Source organism: Pimephales promelas, chromosome 24, assembly GCF_988280905.1.
Source record: "Pimephales promelas chromosome 24, fPimPro1.hap1.1, whole genome shotgun sequence".
Classification (NCBI taxonomy): Eukaryota; Metazoa; Chordata; class Actinopteri; order Cypriniformes; family Leuciscidae; genus Pimephales; species Pimephales promelas.
The window spans coordinates 3,346,495-3,368,751 of NC_142792.1; the positions used below are offsets into that span (position 1 = coordinate 3,346,495).

Sequence of the window (22,257 nt, forward strand, 5' to 3'; positions counted from 1 at the left end):
GGTACATTTGTCCCTCTTTTGAGAGCAAAATGCCCCTTCAAAGGTGAAATGGACATTTCTATAGTTTAACTCCATGCATCCTCTGGACAAAATACAACTACTGTATATGTGTGAAAGAGGCAGAGAGAGAAGAGAGAGCGGTTTACTTACATCCTCTACGCTAATTTGTGCATACATCCATCTCTCCGCTTTGTTAGATACGCTGCTGTGGTAAAAGAATGGTCAAAGAAAAAGCAAATCACATTAACATAGTTTCCCGCACCTCATCTTTAGAAAATGTGTGTGTGGATAATGAAAGTCTGTCATACGCAATTTAATTTTGGCTCCAACTTGTGCTCTACTCTTAATAAAGTAATTTAGATGATATTTACTTTAATCTAAGCATTGTGTGGTATGTATCTCAAAGCCTGAAAGCAAACAGCAGAATTCAAGCGGCTAAAAATTCAGAATATTCTCAAGCTCCCACAGCAGATGTGAAGCTCAGAAACAGTTTCAAAAATTGAGATGGAAAAAAAACAAACATGAAAAGATAATTTCAACTGAAATATAGAACAAACTGAACAGACTGCTGTGAAGCCACATCTGCCCATCTGTCTCGCTTCATCTGTCCATCCATCACTGATATTCCACATTTGTGCTAAATAAAACCCTGGTTTTTGGATCCATGAATGTTTCAGTAGTTCTAAGGACAGAAGAGCACAACACAAAAAACCTGCGATAAAATACAACATGGCAGAGTCTACTGAGAACTTTGTTGATTTGTCATTCTGTGTTCGAACAAGGCGTTCCGCAATAAAACATAAAACACTAAATCACTTCCGATTTAATATCTGAATCATCCCTGCACCAACAAGGTCATGTGCTATGACATTTTGACAGATGTTTGTTTTCCACTTTGACATGTTGAGCTGGATCATACTGAACACTGTCACACCTATAGTATATTGGACAAGGTGTTAGATGTAAATTGATCTCAGGGATATGATTTAATGATTTATTTTGTTTATATCAGAGCAATATAGATAGATAGACAGATAAAAAACCCACTCACTTTAAAGGAGTAGTTCACTTAAAAAAAAAAAAAAAAAAAAAAAAACTTTTGCTGATAATTTACTCACCCCCATGTCATCCAAGATGTCCATGTCATTCTTTCTTCAGTGGAAAAGAAATTAAGGTTTTTGACGTAAACATTCCAGCATTTTTCTCCATATAATGCACTTTAGTGGGAACCAAACGGTCCCAAGGTCCAAAAGACAGTTTCAGTACAAACTGCAAACTAAACAAATCTTTTTCTGAGTCATTTGGTTCATTCAACAAACGAAACGAACGAATTGACTCGGAAAAAGATTCGTTCATTTTGCCGAATGAGTTCGAACAGGAGAGTCACAAACGTGCGTCACAGAACAGAGCAAGGCGAGCATTTGAGCTTATAAAGCTTAAAAATTGTTATTTATTAAATGAGCGATCATTTCGCTTGATAAGACCCTTATTCGTCATCTGGAATCGTTTAAAGCAATTTGAACAGTTTGTAGTTTGCACTGAAACTGTCTTTTGGACCACTGAAGTCCATTATATGGAGAAAAATCATTGATTTTGCTTGTACAGTGTCTTGCCTTAAAATAACTTTGAGTAACCTGTTGTATCATGGTATATAATAGCCATCATTCTACGCACGAGTTTAATGCGTGCCTGGGTCAGCATATTCGGTTGATCCTTGAACAACATTTCCATCTGAAAATTTTAGCAAAATATTCCCTACCTCTAAACCTAACCCTACACATAACTCATCCATAAAATCAGAGGGGAATTATAGGTTACTAACACTGATGTACTGTAGAAGAACCCTGTAAGCCTAAACTTGGCTTGTCTCTCAAATCAGATTGGTCGATTGAAATGTTGTTACACATATACAGTATGTTGATCCAAGAACACGTTACACTTACCACTTTTTGTTGTTGTTGTAAGGGACTGAATCTATCTGAGTTCCTGTGATGGTCATCTTGTGGTCCAATCAGACTGGAGGTTATGCTATGCGACAGTCAAATGATAAATGTCATATTAAATTATCAAACCTATGTTTTCTTGGACAGCCAGGTAAAAGAAAGTCTTCAAAGCCACCCCTTTTCACCCACAGTAGCATTGCAGCCTTGATGATTCACATCGTGGGTCGTAATTACTGCGGTGACATTTCCTATTAATTAGGTTACCGGTGAGTCCTTGCTTGGATTTCTTTGTAGCAAAGGTCAACCTCGGCAAAAGTCAAAGGACCGCCATGCTGCACTTTGCAACGGAGCGACTTTGAAGTTAATTGCTTCGATTGCCAATAGTTCGCCACGGACACAGTAGTCCATATTATAAACCATCTGCAAGCCACCTAATGCTTCCGAGAAGTCAAATGTTTGGGTTTAATAGCCTCCTACGAAGGGTCCTGCTCACAGTGAGGTAAAAATTACAGCATACTAACACAAATATATAAATAATGTCAAGCAAACAGCAGGCGTAATGTCTTACGCACATGAGCAACTTTGAGACACGGCTTTCATTAGCGCCATCCTGCCGCGATCTAATCAAGAGATGGTATGTGAAGATGTCTTCATCGACAGCATTTGTGTTTCATCTGATTAATGAATTTATACTTGAAAGCGCAGAGTTTGTCTTTGTGATGTGAATCGAACAGACTGCGATGATCAACGCCGCTCCATCTGGCCATTAGTTATTCTCAGTGCTCTGATTCAGTCACACTAACTGGAGTTAAACTTGGACCGTGAATATCAAATGACGGAGAACTGTCGCTGGTCTTGTTTGCTGTCTGAATATCCCTCATTTGTTCTCATTTCGAACAGAGTTACATGTCTGTGTGTAACAAAGCCCGGTTGCTATGGAGAACCTTCTCAAGGGAGCGATGCTGCTGTACAGGCAAGACCTTTATCAGGTGAAATTACAGGAGTGGACTGTTTGCTGCCACTGGCTGAAAGCGTCTTGATTCAAATAACATGGATAATGCGCTCTTCTCTAGAACACCGGTCATTAAATCATCTGTCTGCATAGACTGAGTGTATTTGTAATTTGACTGTCAAGAACATGTCCAATCATTGCTTTGTGGGCAGCGCTTCAAACATATGGCGAGTTTATATTCCGGCTCTTTCTTCCAGTCCTACTGTCCAGTCATTTCTTGTCTCTCTTCTCAAACTGTCCTATAAAAATAAAGCCAGAAAGGTCATAATTATTCTTTAAAAACGTAACATGTCTTCACCCTTAAATTCAAAAGACAGAAAACGGCAATCGCATTTCCCCAAAAACAAACCCAATTTTTTGTATCATGAAGATGTTTTGCATTGTGATATCATACTGATGATCCTTATCGGGTTAGGGATTATGTTAAGATAATGCAGAAAAAAAGAAGTTTTGTAGGTAATGGTTTTGCTGCATTCACGCCATGTCATAATTACCGTAATCACAATTGCGTAGTCACAATTTCATGATAACTACACGAGAATTATGCATTTCTATGGCAACACTATTAATAGCCAAATGAGTCGGCAGTGATCACGTGGTACAAGTAGGAGCTCTCAGAAAATTCCCAGGATACAAGTTATATTTACGACTAATACGAAGACTTGAATGCATACTACAAGTTGGAATCCTGTCATTACAGCAATTACAAAAGACAGAGAGACAAACAGACAGATACAGTGGATTGACGGATGGACGGACGGATGGATTGATGGGTGGATGGATGGACGGAGGGACGGACGAATAGATGGACGAATAGATGGATGGATAGATGGATGGATGGGTGGATGGACGGATGGATGGACGGACGAATGGACAGATGGATGGGTGGGTGGATGAATGGATGGACGGACGGACAGGTGGGTGGATGGATGGATGGGTGGACGGATGGGTGGATGGATCGACGGATGGGTGGATGAATGGATGGATGGGTGGGTGGGTGTATGAATGGATGGATGGATGGAAGGATGGATGCATGGATGGATGGACGGACGGGTGGGTGGATGGATGGATGGGTGGGTGGACGGATGGACAGATGGGTGGATGGATGGACAGATGGGTGGATGGATGGACGGATGGGTGGATGGATGGATGGATTGATGGACGGATGGATGGACGGGTGGATGGATGGATGGATAAATGGATGGACGGACGGATGCATGCATGGATGGATGGATGGAAGAATGAATGGATGGGTGGATGAATGAATGGGTGGGTGGATGAATGGACGGACAGATGGACGGGTGAGTGGATGGATGGATGAATGGATGGATGGAAGAATGGATGGATAGATATGGAAAAGATCATTTTTGGTGGAAATTCAGTAAATGAGCAAAAAATATGTGAATTAAATTGTCAAGCATTTCTAAATCATTTTAGTATTCATTGCAATGCCTTTAATGCTGATTGCAAAAAAACAAACATTGAGGAGGATGCACTTAATTGTCACGTAAATAATTAAATGCAACAAAAATGTTTAATGGTCTTTACGCCTTCTTTGTTGGCTGGTTTCAGAGAGATTTTGGTCACTCTGTAAAAACGGCTGGACCAGCTTTAACCACCTGAGTCAAGCAAACAAGTTTAGGCTGGTTCAAACTGTTTTTAACGAAGCCATATTAGTGTACAGCTCCTGTGATCAGATACGTCCAGAAAGTGGGTTTGTGGTGCCAGGTGCTTGCGCCATTTGCCTGATTTTTCTGTCCTGGATAGTGGATTTGGTAATTTTACTCAACATTTTTGTTTACTTACACAATTAACTAATCAGTACAGCAGCTGTGGGAAGCGACCTCAAGGTGTTGCCTAGCAACTTGTGCACTGTGGTCTGGCTTCACGCTTGATGTGTGCGACTTACTGCAGCAGTAAAACTGTCTTCCCAACATCTCTGATTTGTGCCTCTCCAGGCCTTATGAGTGTTTGTGGTTCATAACAGCAAACAGTTCAACAGCACACTCTTAAATCCGATAGCAGGGGCGCACACACATACACACGCACGCAACCTCTGCATTGTCTCAATTTTTCCGGATTCAGCTCTGACCTTTGCATTAATAATACGAAACAAAGAGACAGCTCGAGCCGAGATGATGTCCTCATATACCGGCGAATGATTTCAGTAAGCAGCACATAATTCTGTGTTATGGAGCATAAAAATAAAGAGCTATTATTGCATTCCCTGCAAGCCGTAATCACATTTACTGGGCTTTGCTCGCAGTTGGACTTGCTTACAATGCTATACGCTTAAATTAATGAGCAACTGCAGAATCAAATGATCTGTAGATAGATGAGGTTTCAGCGCTTGGCTAAACGACTCGTAATAAATAACCCTAGCCCACAGGTTAACTGAGAATTAAAGGCTATTTTATTGCATTTGGATGTTATAGCTGCCTCTGTCAATAGAAAATGCTTAAGTGATGCACTGTTGACCTTAACGCTTCTACTGAGATGTTGCCCATGAACGTTTGGATTCAGTAAGGTCACTTCACCTAATTGAATTCCCTGGAAACCCTTCGGAGAACATTTGCGGTTGCCATTTCACTCAATTTACCGCAGAACGAGAACGAAAGCCCCTCGAGCGGTGGGGAGATTCATGATTTATTTTGAAGTTTGCATTAAGTAAGAGAGAGAGAGAGAAGAAGAACCATCCGGATTCATGCGGTTAAACTGTCTAGTAGCTTCTCCTTCGATGGGCGTCCCTGCTGTGACTGGCACTGTGTGCGGACTGACAAATGGGAGTCGTTCGAGAAATTCCCTCTGGCTTTATCCCCAGTCAGCCTCGGCTGTTTTATTTGGAGATTACAGCGCTTGTTGATGTGATACTCTGTTCCGACATCAAAGTTTGACTGATCTCGCAGGCAGTGTTGAAATCATCCTGTTGAAAAACTTTCAAAAGCTCTTGAAACACCAGGGTATTGCTCCGGCTGTAAGGTCCCAGGTGGTTTTGTGACTTCTTTTCTTTTGAGGTATTTCCACGTAATCAAACATCTCATCTTTGATGAGAACAATTACGAATGGACCACAGAGCTCATAAACAACAGCAAAATGATGAGTGAAAAGACAAGAGTTTGAATAGTCTCATTCACACTCCCACGAGTCAGTGATGATGTACACAGTAGGGAATGTTGTAGATCCTCCTTCAATGCCAACGAACAGAAGTAGAATGCATTACCAACGGCAGCTCCTTTCAGCAGTGAAGTCCAAAACTGTCAATAGAGAGAGAAAATCGAAAATGAAATGTCTTGAATATTATTAGAGCAAATCGAGATTTTTTCCTCTAGAGTTTCAGAAGAGATCTCAATAATGTCAAACTGAACAAAAGCTAATTATCTGAGCAATATTATATCCCCAACATGTCGATAATTGTTTAATTTGAATCAATTTTATTACTCCTGTAAAAAATGTTTCTTATGTGAAACACAAAAAAAACAATGCCATTACTCTCAGAAAAAAAGCTGTCACTGGGGCTGTATCTTTTCAAAAGGTACACTTTTGTACCTAAAGGGTGCATATTGGTACCTTAATGGTACATATTAGCACCTAAAATGTACATAATAGCACCTAAAATGTACATAATAGCACCTAAAATGTACACGTTAGCACCTAAAATATACATATTAGCACCTAAATGTACATAATAGCACCTAAAATGTACATAATAGCACCTACAATGTACACATTAGCACCTAAAATGTACATATTTGTACCTAAATGTACATAATAGCACCTAAAATGTACACATTAGCACCTAAAATGTACATATTAGCACCTAAATGTACATAATAGCACCTAAATGTACACATTAGCACCTAAAATGTATATTAGCAACTAAATGTACACATTAGCACCTAAAATGTACATATTTGTACCTAAATGTACATAATAGCACCTAAAATGTATATATTAGTGCATAAAATGTACATATTAGCACATAAAATGTACACATTAGCACCTAAAATGTACATATTAGCATCTAAAATGGAAAAAGTTTACCTTTTGAAAAGGTACAGCCCCAGTGACCGCTTTTGTTCCTTTTTTCTGAGAGTTCACAATAGATGTCAGTGGAGTCCAAAACAACATTGGACCCCACTGACATTCATTGCATGGCCAAACAAAAAAACAGAGACATTTTTTCAAAATATCCTTTTTTGAGTTCCACACATTTTTGGGAGAATTATCCCATTAAACTAAACATTAACCTACTAGAAATTATAACACAACTACCCCGAGCCATTAAAGAGCAACTTTTGAGGAATATAATTCATATTTGCTTACATTCATATGATTCTAATTGTGTCTTCAACCCAACATCCCTGTATTTATTGCCATTGAATCACAACACAGAGAAGATTACATGCTTGTTGATCCTCTTCAATACCGCTAATCTCAACAAACGTGCGGATAATCAAAGCTGACTTATCTTTCTGTGGCCAAATGCATGAAGGATCAGGGGTCTGTATTAAGAAATGATCAAATGAATCGTTGTGTAAAAAAATCATTTGATGCATGATCGGTATGACGGATGAAATAAATCCCGTTACTGTCGGACTGCCAGCGCAGTCGGTACATCTCCAGATTTGACACGTGTCATGCCGGTGCACTTTCCTCTCGTGTCCATAGCAACCAAGCACATCGTAGGATCTACTGCAGTGCTGACAGCTGATTGGTGATAGCGCTCTGATGTTGCGTTGACTCCTCTCATGATTTGAACCTGAGAATTGATTATCATCACAGTGAAGTGGAAGGAAAACATCAGCTGTCAGTTCTCACTGTACTGGGAAAATTGTGATTTCACACGCAAGTCCTCACAGGTTATGAAAATATATTTACTTTATTCACTTGAGGTCAAGACTGTTTCCAGAATCATTTTAAATGCCACATTAAAAATTAGTGGTGTTTGCTAAAGCTCATAATTTGAGTCAACAAACCATACTGTTTAAATCCGACCATCATACGAAACTTAGCAAACTCATACCAATTTGCTAAAAACCATTCAGAACAATGCCCTGCCAACTGCCCACAACATTAGCACATTAGCAGTGAGATTTGTGCATGCAATCGCCACTCATATTTTGGGCAGGAAATGTAAAAGTCTAGTTAATTATACAGAAATTCCAACGAGAGGCCAAATGCCAACCCTTCCCTCTGAGATATGACCTGTGTCTGCTGCAGACCACTATTTTTACATCATTTTCAATTATCATCTAAAACAGGCCAGAGCCCCTGAGGAAAGGAGCCCGATTTCAATGCCAAGTGCTTTTTATGGAGACACACTGCAGTTTTCCACTTTCCCATTTTTTTTAATGTCTGATACAAGAGATCAGAATGGCATTAATGAATGTGAAAGGCAAGCAGAGCAATATGAAGTAATTTTAACTCTAGCATCACAATTATTACTACGCAGAACATTGCAAAGCAACGCAAAGCTCAGGGGTTTGATTCCCATGGAATGCATGGACTGATAAAATGTGAAAGCAATGTAATCACTTTGGATAAAAACACCTTGCAAATGCTTGAATGTCATTATTTAAAATTCGTAAGTTTACACCGTGTCTACGCAACATGTGAACGGCGCAATATAAGCAAATAAAACCCATTATAATCAGTGATGCTGTCTACACTAAATGCGGTGCTGCGTGACAAGACAGTATGAATGAATGAGACATTTATATAGTGATATAATATGTACTAATGTACACCCCATGCGATTTACACATCACATATCACATCTCCCCTCAACCATATGTCCCCTTAACCCTCCCCAGTGTGCGCCATCCACTGCCATTGGATGATCCGATCCGATGTTTTTGAATACAGAAACCAAGCGAATGTCATAAGTTGACCTCAGACAACAATATAATAAAATTTAAAAAGCCAGTTCATGACCCCTTTAATTATAATTTAAAACAATTCAAATGTAGCATTAACTAACTAGCCATATATCAAAGGACCAGAATAACATATCATCTCTTTGACTTTGTTCAGTAAGCAAGCACCTAAAAACACGCAGAATATCCTAGTAACCAACCACACAACAACATGTTGGTAATCACATAGCAAACATCCTGCCAACCGCCCACAACACACACAGTAAACCACCCTTGAGCTTTTTTTTTTTTTGAGACTATGTAACAATTACTTCTACATTTCTACTCACCTGTTTGCCATATCTCTAACATAAATGAAAAGTGAATATGGCGGGGATGGGCCCTCAAATCCATTCTGCTAAATGTTTCTGAATGCATAAACGCATGATAAAGTGCCATTGTCCAGGATAATTACTTTAGAGAAGCGCTCTGGTTATGCACTAAATGCTGCAAAGTTTAGTGTGACACTGTTTTAATGATTTGAGACACAGGGGGTTCATCAAAGTGGCCTGAGCTCACGGAATGACTGACAGATAAATTAATGTTGTCAAGTCTAGGAGATGAATGATACAATCCCCTTTGAGCCATCGCTGCAGGGCTGAAGGATGAGACAGCCCTCTTCTGAGGTTTTGGCCTTTCATCCCATCAACTCGACATCCGTGGAACTCACTCAAAGACAGCAACAATGCTTAAAAACAAACACGAGGGAAAAGGGACTTAAGAGGTTTTAGAAGGTTTTACCGAAGTACCTCTGAAGTGGAGCCGCAGCTATTAAGACGCAACTTACTGACTTTTGAAAAACCCCATTGATACATAAAAATAAAAAAAAAGATTTCGGTAGTAGGCGCGAATAGATCCATGCACCTTTATTAAAATTCCACGGCTTTCTCAGTTGGAATACTAAGGAGTTACACATGGGAAATCAGACTGTGAGAACTTGCTTTTAAGAGAATAGCAGTGAAGATAATCCCAGTAGCTTTTAACACGACTGGAAAAGTTCATCAGCTACGTGCTACATGCTAGTTGTGCTAATCAAAGTGCCTGCTGAAACCTCTCTCTTCTCAGTTTTAGTGTTCATTTTTCCCACTGCATGGTGTGATAGCGCTTCTCATTTAATTCTATTTGGACTTCCTTCCTTAAGAATTTCATTAGGAGCTTGCTAGTAAGGCTCCATGGTGTGCATGTTATTCTAATCCATCTTAAAGAAACAGTTACCCAAAAGTAAAAAATGTTCTTCCTTAAAAAAATTTTCTTTAGTAAAAAAAAAAGACTTTTTTTCTTCTGTGGAACACAAGGGGACAAATTCTGAAGAATGCAATACAACAAATGGGAAGCAAAGCTTTCAAGCTTCTTAAAAAGACAAAAGTGGCCCAAATTACTCGGGCATGCAATGTCCTGATTTGTGAATGAATTTTGAGACAGATTTTTTCAAAGAATCATTTGATCCATTTCACAAAACAATTCTGAATGATTCATTCATGCATTGAGAAAAAAAAAATAGCATTTTAGAATAGCATTAGCTCAACCGATGTGGTGTTTAAACAATGGCAGAAGTGGGAAGTATTAATAATAATGCACATTACAGCTATAAACAGTCTATGTTGTGTTAAATGTTACATTTCCATTCCTCCAAGTTGAGAGTTTGTAATCTCCAGCACCAAGGTGGATATACTGTAAGCAACAGTGCATTACTAACGCAATCTTGTAAAGATTGAAAAATATACATTTCTCCAGACAATTTCCTCATGCCTGGTGCTTCCCTCCAAAACAAACCATTCTGATCCACTTAAAAACCCAAAGGGCGTCATTTCCGACTCAGCACAAACCCTATACGGTCAGTCCCCGAATGCTCCATTCGTCCCAGATGGCTGGAGACTTCCTTGGCGCTCCCCGTGAGCCATGAGTTATCTTTTTCTAATTGCTAGTTTATGTTTTAACACTTGAGTTGGTCACAGCTCATTCCAAAACGGCTTCGCCTCTAATGACTTAACACCCCTCGATGACGACTGAGTTGCACTGCGTCGTAAATCACGCTAATTAAACGTACTCGTCATCACAGATGAGACGGAGATAGAGGTTGTGGAGATGGGGAAATGGCCATCATTTGTCGACATTTGCTTTCTGATTTACAGCGTGTCAAATGCAATATTGTGCGTTGATGATGTCGTGTCAAATCCAATTGAGTGTCCATTACCTCACCATAAACATAATAAAGGGGGCAACACAAGGAAATGGCTCTTGACACAAAAATATAACAATCAGTCATGGTTAAATGGGCTTGTACATCCATGTTCTCTATGTGTATTAAATTACGGAATATTTATCTTCCAGAATATAGTGAGATTTCATCAGGATTAGTGTTCGGGGGCTCTCAAAGGCAGTTCTGCTCTCTGCAGCTGTGCTAAAACCCAATACTGAAGCCCCACTGGCTCTTGGCAGGCTAGAGAGAGAGAGCTTGTGGCTAAATCCCTCCCTGGGCGACCGCTGTGCCCTCAGCCTGACCCAGGACGCCATGGTCATAATACCTCTTATACTGTATGTCTACTCTAAAGGGAAATGGTTCCTTCCAGCCCCAAAAGAATGTCTAGTAAATTCACACTTGGCTGCTTGATCCAAACTAGAGTTCAATTCCATCTACTCCATCCCTACCGGCCTTTGTACTTCACATTGTACCTACTACAGTACATTCTTAAACATAAAGGTTTCAAAGGGAATTTCGGAACAATGCAATTGAAGAACAGTTTTTGCCACAACAAAGAGAAGCTAGGGAAGTTAGTTCTATCTACTTCTCCCTATCGGCATTGTTTCATATTGTACATTCTTCAGAATAAAGCTTCCAAAAGGGATCTTGCAGTGAGAATAATGACCTATCAGTGAACAGTTCTTAATAGATCCGAATATTCAGCCCATTCTCACCCCCAAGGCGTCACTTAACTGACGCCTTGGGAAGCATTTGGACATGCTTCAATATCTGACGCTTTAGGGGCCCTTTAGCGTCAGTTAGATGACGCCCTAGGATTGCGTGTACCCTACCCCCACCCCACACCTAAACCTAACCGCGTCCTCTAACTGACGCTTTCCTTTAGCGTCAGTTAGATGACGCCGTAGGATCGCGTCATGTAAGTGACGCTAAAGGGCGCCTAAAACGTCAAATATTGAAGCATGGTCAAAGGTGACGCCTTGGGGTGAGAATGCGTTGGAATATTATGATAATCTACAGAACCTTTTTCCACTATAAAGAACTTTTTGTACAATTGTTCCATGGATAAAAGGTTCCGCATGGAAACATTAATGCTAATATGTAACCCTTTTTTCAAGAGGGACTTTATTGAGGTGTATGACAACAAATTTACCATGACAACATGACATGCACGGAAGGGCACTTCAGATGCTCCGCGAGAGAAGCTAAGCTGATTATGCTCTTCGCTAATTATAGTCATCAAAGCTTCACCTTTTCAACTGGACTTGAGTTCAGAAAACTGCTTTTATTGCACCAAATAAATCAAGCAACATTTTAAATTGCAGACTGTCTAACGTTTTACCATCTTAAATGCATTTTCGACTTTAATACACAAAGTATAACTCAAGATGTTGAATGTCAACGGAAGCAATTGTAAATTATTAGCACAATAATTACATGTGAGAAGAGTCTCTCAGCTGCAGTAAAATCACAATCTGGAAACGCAAGAATTAACTACTTTTGTCCAAAGTAAATGAGCACAATGACGCCAGGGGCGATTTAATCAATGCGAAATAAAAGACAACTCCTTTTTTTTTTGCATTGCAATTTATCCTGCCCACCCACAATGCCAAACTTCATATCAGCGAGCCAAGCCAAGCAGAACAGACAGCTGAGATGAAAGTTACATAGCCTTTACAGTTACCCAAGTTTCTGGATCTCATTACCTCCTCCTAGCCAGTGAGTGTAAAAGTTAGCTTGAGTCTTGTAAAGTTAAACGGCTCTTATTGGTGTTTCTCAGTGGCTGCTGGGGATTAATGGCCAATTCCTGCTGCGGGATACTGACCCGTGTTTCACTTCCTCTTAGCAATGTCACTTCTATTGAGGGTAAAGTGAGGACGATTGTGCTAATAAGACTCTATCTGAGCTTCCCTCATCAAATAGATCACATCTTACAGTCTTCACCGAGGCAGAAGTACAGAAGTACCCATATATATAACGTACAAGGGGAGAAAGAAAAGAAATGAGCTTCGTAAACTGAGAATTATGCTTTGAGATGTCCTTCCAATGTCTTCTGCGTTTCTTATGATGGAGCGTGCGTGTAAAAAAGTGAAGAAACATTATGATTAAAAATCATATAATTTGGTTATGTTGGTACTTTTAATAGAAAGTGACACAATTGTTACTTTCACGTCACTATCACATTCTCTCTCCTTCAGAACAGCAGTGCAATGCTTTGCTTGCAAAGTAATTTTATTCAAAGTGTTTTTTTGACAAGTGTTTGTTCCCAAACAAAAATTGCATGTAATGACAATACTTCTAAAGATGTCACATCGCTTGCAGACAGTACAGCTTTGTTGCAAAGTTACTCATAGTCAGTAAAATGTCTGTTGGAGGACCATAAGAAGTTAGCTGATATTAAGCAGAGTCTAATGAGAGTTAGTTGACATGTAGTTACTTATACAGCATACCTGTCAACACTCCCGTTTTTCTTGGGTTTCTCCCGTTTTTTAGCCCGATCTTTAGCCGTAGTTATTTCTACCCGGAAACTCCTGTAATTTGCACGGCCCAAACTCCTTTATTGACAATTTTGTTGCCAGATTTTATATTAAATGCATTATATTCACACAATCCACACACCATATACAATTTTAACCTGTATGTCATCTCAACCTGGCAACCTATACCCCAGTTGCATAGTCGCGGAAAGCCAGAGACAATTTATATAGAGACATGCCACTTCCTAAATCCTCAATACAAATATATTTGGAAAACCCGTAACGCCAAAGATGTCGGTTGTATGCACATGTCTGCTGGAAAGCCAATCGTCTGCTTTTTACAGTAAAGCCGGGAAACATTTCAGCCAATCTGGTTCCACTGACACATGCACACAGTTGATGTCTGCGACAGCGGAGACGAGAACCCTTGCGTATGCGTAGTGTGGAAAAGGCCGTTTTAAACCTTATTTTGGGGCAAAGTCATCCAACTTTTTCAGCCATTTTTATAATATTTTACTGCTGTTTCTATACATGCAGTTTTTATGTCCCGGTGACCAGTGAAAGTGCAGTTCTGACTCTCTGCCCATTCATTTAGATAGGAGCCTGGTCTTGTTAGTCCGAAATAGCTGCCCGGAGGCGTTGCCAAGATGGCGGCCGAGTGGCACGACTTGCCTAAAAGGACTTTGGGAAAGCTCAATTCGAAAGTGAGCACACTAATCTGAGCTGAACAGCCAATCAGAGTTTTCTCTCTCACCGAAGACGCACACCAATTCAACATGCTAAACAGACGATGGTGCAGAACAAACCGCAAAAACTGGTCGTTTAGAAGCTCTCTATTTGAAATCAACATCTAGACAAGATCTGATATCACAGCCAGACTGTGTTTGACCTATTGAAGCATCATTATCATCATTCTGATTATGCTTTGGCCTCCCAAATGATTTGTCCTCGCATCTCCAGATGGCACCATGCTCTGGGTACACTGAACAAAAGAGCTGGACCAAAGGCAAACCACTTCAGCTCACGGAGAAATCTATAGTACTGTAACTCTGTGTAAACCTTCATCGATGATCACATTACTTTTAAAATCCTGATCTAACATCACTCAGAGTCTTGGCAGCCGCTTGATTCGATGACAAAAGCTAGCGCTGGCTTTTAATTGTCGCCATCTGCCTTTGCAGGCCTCATTAGAATGGCGTTCGATCGGACCGCGATACGCCGCTTCCTGCCTCTCTCGCAGGGAAATTCACGAGCATTCAACTTTTGGCCTGCTTTCAGGGCTGTGGATATCATATCAAATTAAATTCGTTAATTAACATCCTTCGGGGGTGAACAATTAAACATAATTTCAGAATCGACCTCAGTTGACTTAGCAGGAAAAACTCGACGCCAAGAGCTCTGCTGTGTTTTACCCATATATTCCAACATGCTAGGACTCAAGCAGCGGCAGGAGGTGCGGTTTTGGCTTGCTGTGGAGGTTTGTCTGGTGTGACACGCTGCTCTATTATCCCAGAATAGAACACTTGAAGCTAATTATCGCTGTGTGAGCACAGTGGGCCCTAAGGGGGCTGGTTCCTCAACTTTAGATGTGTGAGTAATGTAGAGGAAGGTTTCAGCTAATCTCTAAAGAACTGACGCTACGATACAGAGCAGCAGTATTTCGTGATGCTCAGCACAGCCAAACTGGGCCACAGGCGGGCGGGAGTAAATATTTGTTTGCTCGTACTTACTTACTGTAACCAATTATTCAAACCACAAGATTAAGCAGGTTATAAAAACAGAGAAATTAGTAATGCATTAACGTTATTGGAGCTCAACATATGCAAAACAATTTAATGTAAAACTACAAATGTGCACATGTGTTCACCAGTTCATTTATTGGTTTTGGTAAAAACATGGAATAAATCCCACGTGTTATTGTGCGGGCGTTGCCCATTTCACATACAAATGGGGATAGGGAGCATAACATTACATATAAAAGACCTGAAACACTCTTATACAAGCTCAATTTTGTGCTACACGGCATTATACTGTAAATGTGCCTGATGGCAATTCATAACTCAATGCATTTTCTGTGTGGCCACAAGAGGTGCTAATAATTTTGCTGATAATTTACTCATCCCCATGTCATCCAAGATGTCCATGTCTTTCTTTCTTCAGTTGAAAAGAAATGAATGTTTTTGATGAAAACATTCCAGGATTTTTCTCCATATAATGGACTTCAATGGGAACCAAAGGTCCAAAAGACAGTTTCAGTACAAACTGCAAAACTGTTCAAAGGGCTTAAAATGATTCCAGATGATGAACAAGGCTCTTATCAAGCGAAACGATCGCTCATTTAATAAATACATAACAAAGTTTAAGTTTTATAAGCTCAAATGCTCACCTTGCTCTGTTCTGTGACATTTGTGACTCTCCTGTTCGAACTCGAACTATCTTTTTCCTAGTCATTTGGTTCATTCCACGATCGAAACTAACGAATTGACTCTGAAAAAGTCTTGTTGATTATTAAAAATAAAAGGACCAAAAATGTAAGAGATTATTATTGTGTACATAAGGATATGGTGGAATCTACGTCGTCCCGGTCTGCTTAGACACTTTAACCTCTCGTTTGTGCTCTGGAGACTTATTCAGTCTTTCCACTATACAGTTCCGTCATGTAACTGCAAAACTGTTACAACTCATTAAGAGAATAGGGACCATTTTAGACCATGCGCCGGGAGGGCTGACCATTTGTCCCGTCTTTAAACTAGCAAAAGTGGATTCGGACACGCCCTGTGTAATTTTGTCTTTGTTAAAATATTTTCAATTGATTCCCCTGAAAAATTTAAATTTAAACAAACATGCGTTAAAAAAAGAGACGAGGGAAGGAGAGGGAGTGTATTCGAACTCTCTCTCTCATCCAAGATACAGAAGACCTCTGACTGGTAAACCTTTTCAAGAGCTCGTTGTCCAACGCAGGCCTACTGTCCACCTCGCTTGTGTGAAAGAGCAGGGATGATATGCTTTTAAGCCTCATTACTCCAAGGGTGAAGAGCGTTGGTGGAGTAGTGCTGCGCTGACCCTCACTTCCATTAGCATAATTGCATTTCAAACGATCGGGATGTCCAAGAGACAAAACTATCAAAACGCTCTGACGCGTCGAAAAGAAGAGAGAGCCCAAAGTAATGGAGGATCCTCCATCTCTCCGGGGAATGACGTCGCAGCCTTCCAGCCCTTCTGATGCTCTTCGGCCGCTAGTTTTCCTCTCCATCCATCTGTCCATCCGTGTTCCCTGTCCAAACCGTCTTTCCGATGGAGTGTATTCTCCCACCAACTGTCCAATTATCTCCCAGCCTCCCTCTGTGATGCACGCCTGCTGACCGGTCGCAGTTTTGTCCGTAGAGCACCATCTCTTTCTGTTTTTTTTTGCCGGTGCCTCCATCTTTCTTTCTCCCGGAGAGTGATTGTGATAAATGGATCCAGAGGTGTGTCTGTGGGTAGGGCAGCTTTTTCCCAAGAGCTCTCAGCCATCAATCAGGCTTGTCTCCCGAGTCCAGGTGTCCATAAACATGCGCATAAAATAGGATTTTTTTTTTCAGCAGGTGGTAGTCTGTCCTTGGAAGGAGAAGAAAGTCAAATTGGCACACAGTATATTAGAAACATGTCGCTTATGTCCCACAGGACGCAGTGTTTACAGTTATCTGACAGTCGTTTAAAGACCAGCACAGTCCATCATTTTGTCTCGAAATTGCTGTGAAGGAAAACAGCAGGCCGTTCACATTATGGCCATTGTGCCTCGTTTTGTGCGGGATTTGCTGGAAATATTGTCCAAAAGGAGCAAGTCATTTATAAAAGCCCAACGATGTTGTTGCAATACAGTTGTGAACTGTTGACTTTGACATTTCTGTATCTCTGATCAAAACCGAATCCCTAAACCTTACGGCTTTGTTCCAGGGAAAGGGCAGCTGGTTTTGAAGCTGCTCATAAACAACATATGCTGTGAACAATCCCGGAAACCCTAGAGGCAAATCTAACCTTGAGGCTCTGAAGCAGATGTTGGAATAGAAAATACTGGAGAAAACCTGATTATAGCCGCTTTGGAAATTTGACGGCATCGACCGGCAAACTTTTTTTTTTCTTTCTCAGTGATACGAATAAAGCGTACAGGTCCATATCCACCTTATAATTTAACTTTAAAAATCATTAATATGCCGATCTGGCTCTCAAAAACTCTCTGCTTAATGTCTTTAAAATGCATTAAATTGATCAAAATATACAGTTTAAATATTTCACTTTTGATTTTTATATGTTGAGTATTTTTATACTGACTGACCCCAATAGAAAATAGAAAACCGGATGATAGCTGCTCTGCAAATATGATGTACATGCAGCATGGCATCTACCAGCAAATTTGATTCTTTGGTGGTAAGAGTGAAGTGCACATGTCTATACATTGTGAATTTTTAATAAACCTTCTCCAGAGGGTTTTTTTTTATTGTTGGATGTTAAAATTTCATGTCACGTTATTACAGCTTTCAACTGAAAATTTCAGCTGAAAACAATGCATTTTTAATGGGAATTCTCAAACTGAAAAGGCATTGAGGTGTAAACATCATCTTGTGCAAAGAGCAGAATTTATGATATATATGAGCCTTTAATTTCACGCACATTATGTTGGTCACATGAAACACTGAGAAAAAAAAGCTGATTGAAGGTCGGCAGTAAGAGTAAATCTGTGGTTTGTATCTTAGTTGCTGTGTGCAATAACAAACTAAAATAGACTCCATGAGTATATTCACTGTGAAGGTGAAACCTCCCCTCAATGCCAGAGACGTGATAGATGGATAATGACAGATCCAATGCAAAAAAAAAAAACCATTCAAACCAACAGCACAGCTGACTATTATGGAATGGCACAGGGCCAGGTGTCCATACACACATTTACATTCAGACTCCATCTATATTTCAGCATATACTGTGGGCGAGAAAGAACCATAAAGTTCACTACCCACAGATCGGTATGCATTTTGAATTCATCTCCAATTCATTGTCACTTTTGAAATATAAAACCATTAAAGAGATTTTTTTCAAATGTTTCTATGTTTTTAAAGTACCAAGGCTGTATTTACATATTGAAATATTAGCACAATTCAAAATAAGTCTTTTCTATTTGAATACATTTTTAAAATATCATTTATTCCTGCAATGGCAAAGCTGAATAGTCAGCATTGCTCTAGATTTACTGCTCCTGATTATTGTCAATGTTGAAAATAGTTAATGTTTTGTGGAAATACTGTGAAGTATTCTTTGATGCATTAAACATATTGATTTAGATTAATTTGTTTGAAAAAACTGTGAAAAAAAAAAATGTTCAATGTCTTTAGCGTCACTTTTGATCAATTAAAGTATCAATCCGTATTATATCTATACACACATACACACACCGGCATATATTTGATGTAAATCTGTGACAATCAAATTATTCAAGTGTGTAAGTTTACATTTTACAAATAAGTAATTTTTCTCTTTTAATTGTACAATGCATAGCCCTTTCCTGCTAGTGAAAGAACATTAAGTCATTTACAAAAAAACTTTTCTGATTAGTTTTGGTTTCCATTTTCAGATATGACATTAATAAAAATGGTGTGTTGCTGCTATCTACAAGGTAAAACATTTCCAAGGATGTCATTGTGTCTCATTCAGCAACAACACTCTCGAAATGGCATTTCGGTCATTTGTGTAATTAGGTTGCTTTCTCAATCAGTAAATCAACCAGTGAGTCTACCATCATTAGACATCACCTAGCAGCCCGTATGCAAATGTATCCTGTAAAAACAGCGTATTTATATTTGTGAAGTACTCTGTAGCTTTTGTTCATCTCAGCAGGTGTTTGGAGGAGCTCTGTTTTTATCAAAAGATGTTTAGCACATTTTTATAGAGCCTCTAACTGGTTTTACTTTACATATCAAACTCTAGGCCTACTTTCAGTGTTCAAGCCTCTGTAATCAAGCGTGTTCTGCCTTGTCACGATCAAAAAAAACGGCTGGGTTTGTAGTGAGTAAACAGTGTTGCACTAACCGGTCTGCTAAGGCGCAGAGTTGTTTGCTTCTCCTCAGACATGATCATTTATCCAATGCGTGATAGATGCGAGACAGCTCTGAACCCCGATTTGCCGCGTTGCAGAATCCACCCATGTAGCTGAGGAATAACATCCTCCATCTCGCGCTGTCGGCACGCCAGACTGTTTGGCCTGCGGGCGATGTATTAAATGGTATATTGATAATTGAAATCTTTTCGGCTGACTCCGTTTTGCTGACAGAGCTCTTTGGAAGCAGATGGCCTTCATTACTCAAGGGTGTAGGTTGCTTCGCGGGGACACGGATCCAGCCTGTTCCCCAGCTCCGATACTCACTCAAACATGGACCCTGATAGGAAAGAGGAACAAACAAGTAAAGTGTCCAGTCAAGTGTAAAAGAAAAGAAAAGATAAGCTCTCAAATCTTTCAGAACACACTGCGACCGATTGGTGCAGGTTCTCAGACCCTTCCATGTGGTGCAACTTCTTGTCATTTCAGGACTGGATTACCGCAGTGCTCTACTGGCAGGCCTTCCAGCATGTGACACTAAGCCTCTGCAGATGATCTAGAATGCGGCAGCACATTTTCAATCAGCCAAAGAGAAACCCATTTCACATCCTTCCTGATCTCACTCGACCGGCCCGTTGCGGCCACAATCAAATTTAAGATTGTGACGTTGGCTTTCAGAATTGCCACTGGAACTGTACCTTCCTAAATTAAAGGGATACTCCACCTCTGGAAAGATGAATGTGTATTTAAAATGGTGCATTTTATATAGAATAAATGTGAAATTATTTTTAAATTTGCAGCTTTCTAGACTGAGAAAACCAGAAAATGTATTTTTGGATTATGTGGATTAAAGACAACAACTCCCAGAATGCACTTATTTCGCTGCCCTAGGAGGCCACGCCTACCGGTAACAGAGCGCAGTAGTTAAACAACAAGTCTAGGCTACTAGTGAGTCTGTGAGTCTGCCCGAAAATGTGTTTCGAGAACTTGTTTAGCGTTCATGTAAACACTACAGGGGTTGGACAAAAAAACTGAAACACCTGGTTTTACTACACAATAATTTGTTAGAATGGTGAGGGCCTCATTTTGCATCCAAATACAGCACCAATTGACAGATAGAAGTCCTTCACAGTCACCAGAGGGATTATGAGCCATTCCTCTTCCAGAACAGTGTCCAGGTCACTATATGATGCTGGTGGACTCGCTCCTCCAAAACACCTCAATAATATTCAGATCTGGTGACTGTCAGACCATGGGAGATGTTCAACGTCACTTTCATCTTCATCAAACCCTTCTGTCACAAGTCTTGCTGTGTGTGTTGGTGCATGATCATGCTGATACACGGTTTGAGCATCAGGTGCTCATGATCCTTCAGAAGGGTTTGGTAGTCCTCGGCAGTGTCGTGTCCATCAAATACAATCAGGATTGTCATGATATTGTAGCTCAAACCATCACTGATCCACCCGTGCTTCACTCTGAAGATTGGCCGCCAGGCATATAGATGTGAAACCTCCAACATTGGCCAGTGTTTCAGTTTCATTGTCCAACCCCTGTATATATATATATTAAATATATGCATTTTATTCTGTAAATGTTAATTAGGTTATAAATCAAGTTTTACAAAAAACAAACAATGTGCAAAATTGCACATGCAAAACAGTGTGATACTCACCATGTTGACAAACGTATTGGTTTCGGACCTAAAAATACAAGATAAAAAAAAGAGACTCATTCCCCTCCCAGACCGTATTCGCCTCAAACTCAGCTTCACCCAAAGTAAACTATGTAAAAGGCACAGCACTTTAAAATAACTGTTCCTTGTCATTTCTTTGATTTACAGAGTCTCTCCTTTAGCATTGTACTGGATGCAGTAAAAACAGCGATAAAGAAAATGTCAAGCAAACTGCGTCTGAAGGACAAACATCAACAATCTATTTTCCTACCTGAATGTCCTCAAATCATCCGCCACACACAATCCCAGTGGCCATTTCACCTCTGCCCTGAATCACAATGCTGAGTGAACAGATCACAAGAAAATAGGACAAGTGTGACTATCATAAGACTCAAATCTGGAAATGAACACAAGCCTGCAGCAACGTCTGGCCCCAATTACCTCCTCCAAACAAATTTGCCGTTCACATTGTTTGAAGCACTGCTGCGATGAGCAATAATAAAGCATTCTTCTAGTTATATTGAGCACTTACTCACCATCAAGTGACACTCACTCAAAGGCAGGAAATGGAGTCACAACACAGCTTTTCATTACTGCTCAGTAGTACACAGCTTGATTGACAGGTGATCTGACCAATCATACTGCGCCATCTGCCATTTTGTCTGACAAAGCAGTCAGGAGAGATAGATTAACATGAGAGGATTTGAACTTGAAAAACGCAATGTACTGATGCCTTTCCGCAGTTAAAACCACTTTCATTCTTATGTTCATTCATGTTTATTTGATGCTATAAATGAACTGGAAGGAAGAGATGATCAGATCATGAGCAGCTTTAAAGGGATCGTTCTAAGGGGGACGGGTATTTGCGAAGGGTCAATTGGTCAACTTTCCCACCTCGTATCTCAGTGAGATCCACTCTAAAGTCTCTTCTCCACGAAGATATAAACATGCCATATTTGGTGCTTCTTAAT

General features: G+C 40.0%; 1 non-coding gene across 1 annotated transcript in view; it reads right to left on the bottom strand.

Annotated features, from left to right (window-relative positions):
* LOC120470981 (uncharacterized) overlaps positions 1–22,257 on the bottom strand; it is a 146,107-nt gene that overhangs the window by 17,545 nt on the left and 106,305 nt on the right. Inside the window, exons 6-9 of the transcript XR_016149973.1 lie at positions 19,608–19,954; positions 4,762–6,209; positions 1,944–3,194; positions 151–682 (exon numbers count right to left, since the gene is read on the bottom strand). This is a non-coding gene — a transcript (uncharacterized LOC120470981). The remainder of the gene's footprint in view (positions 1–150; positions 683–1,943; positions 3,195–4,761; positions 6,210–19,607; positions 19,955–22,257) is intronic.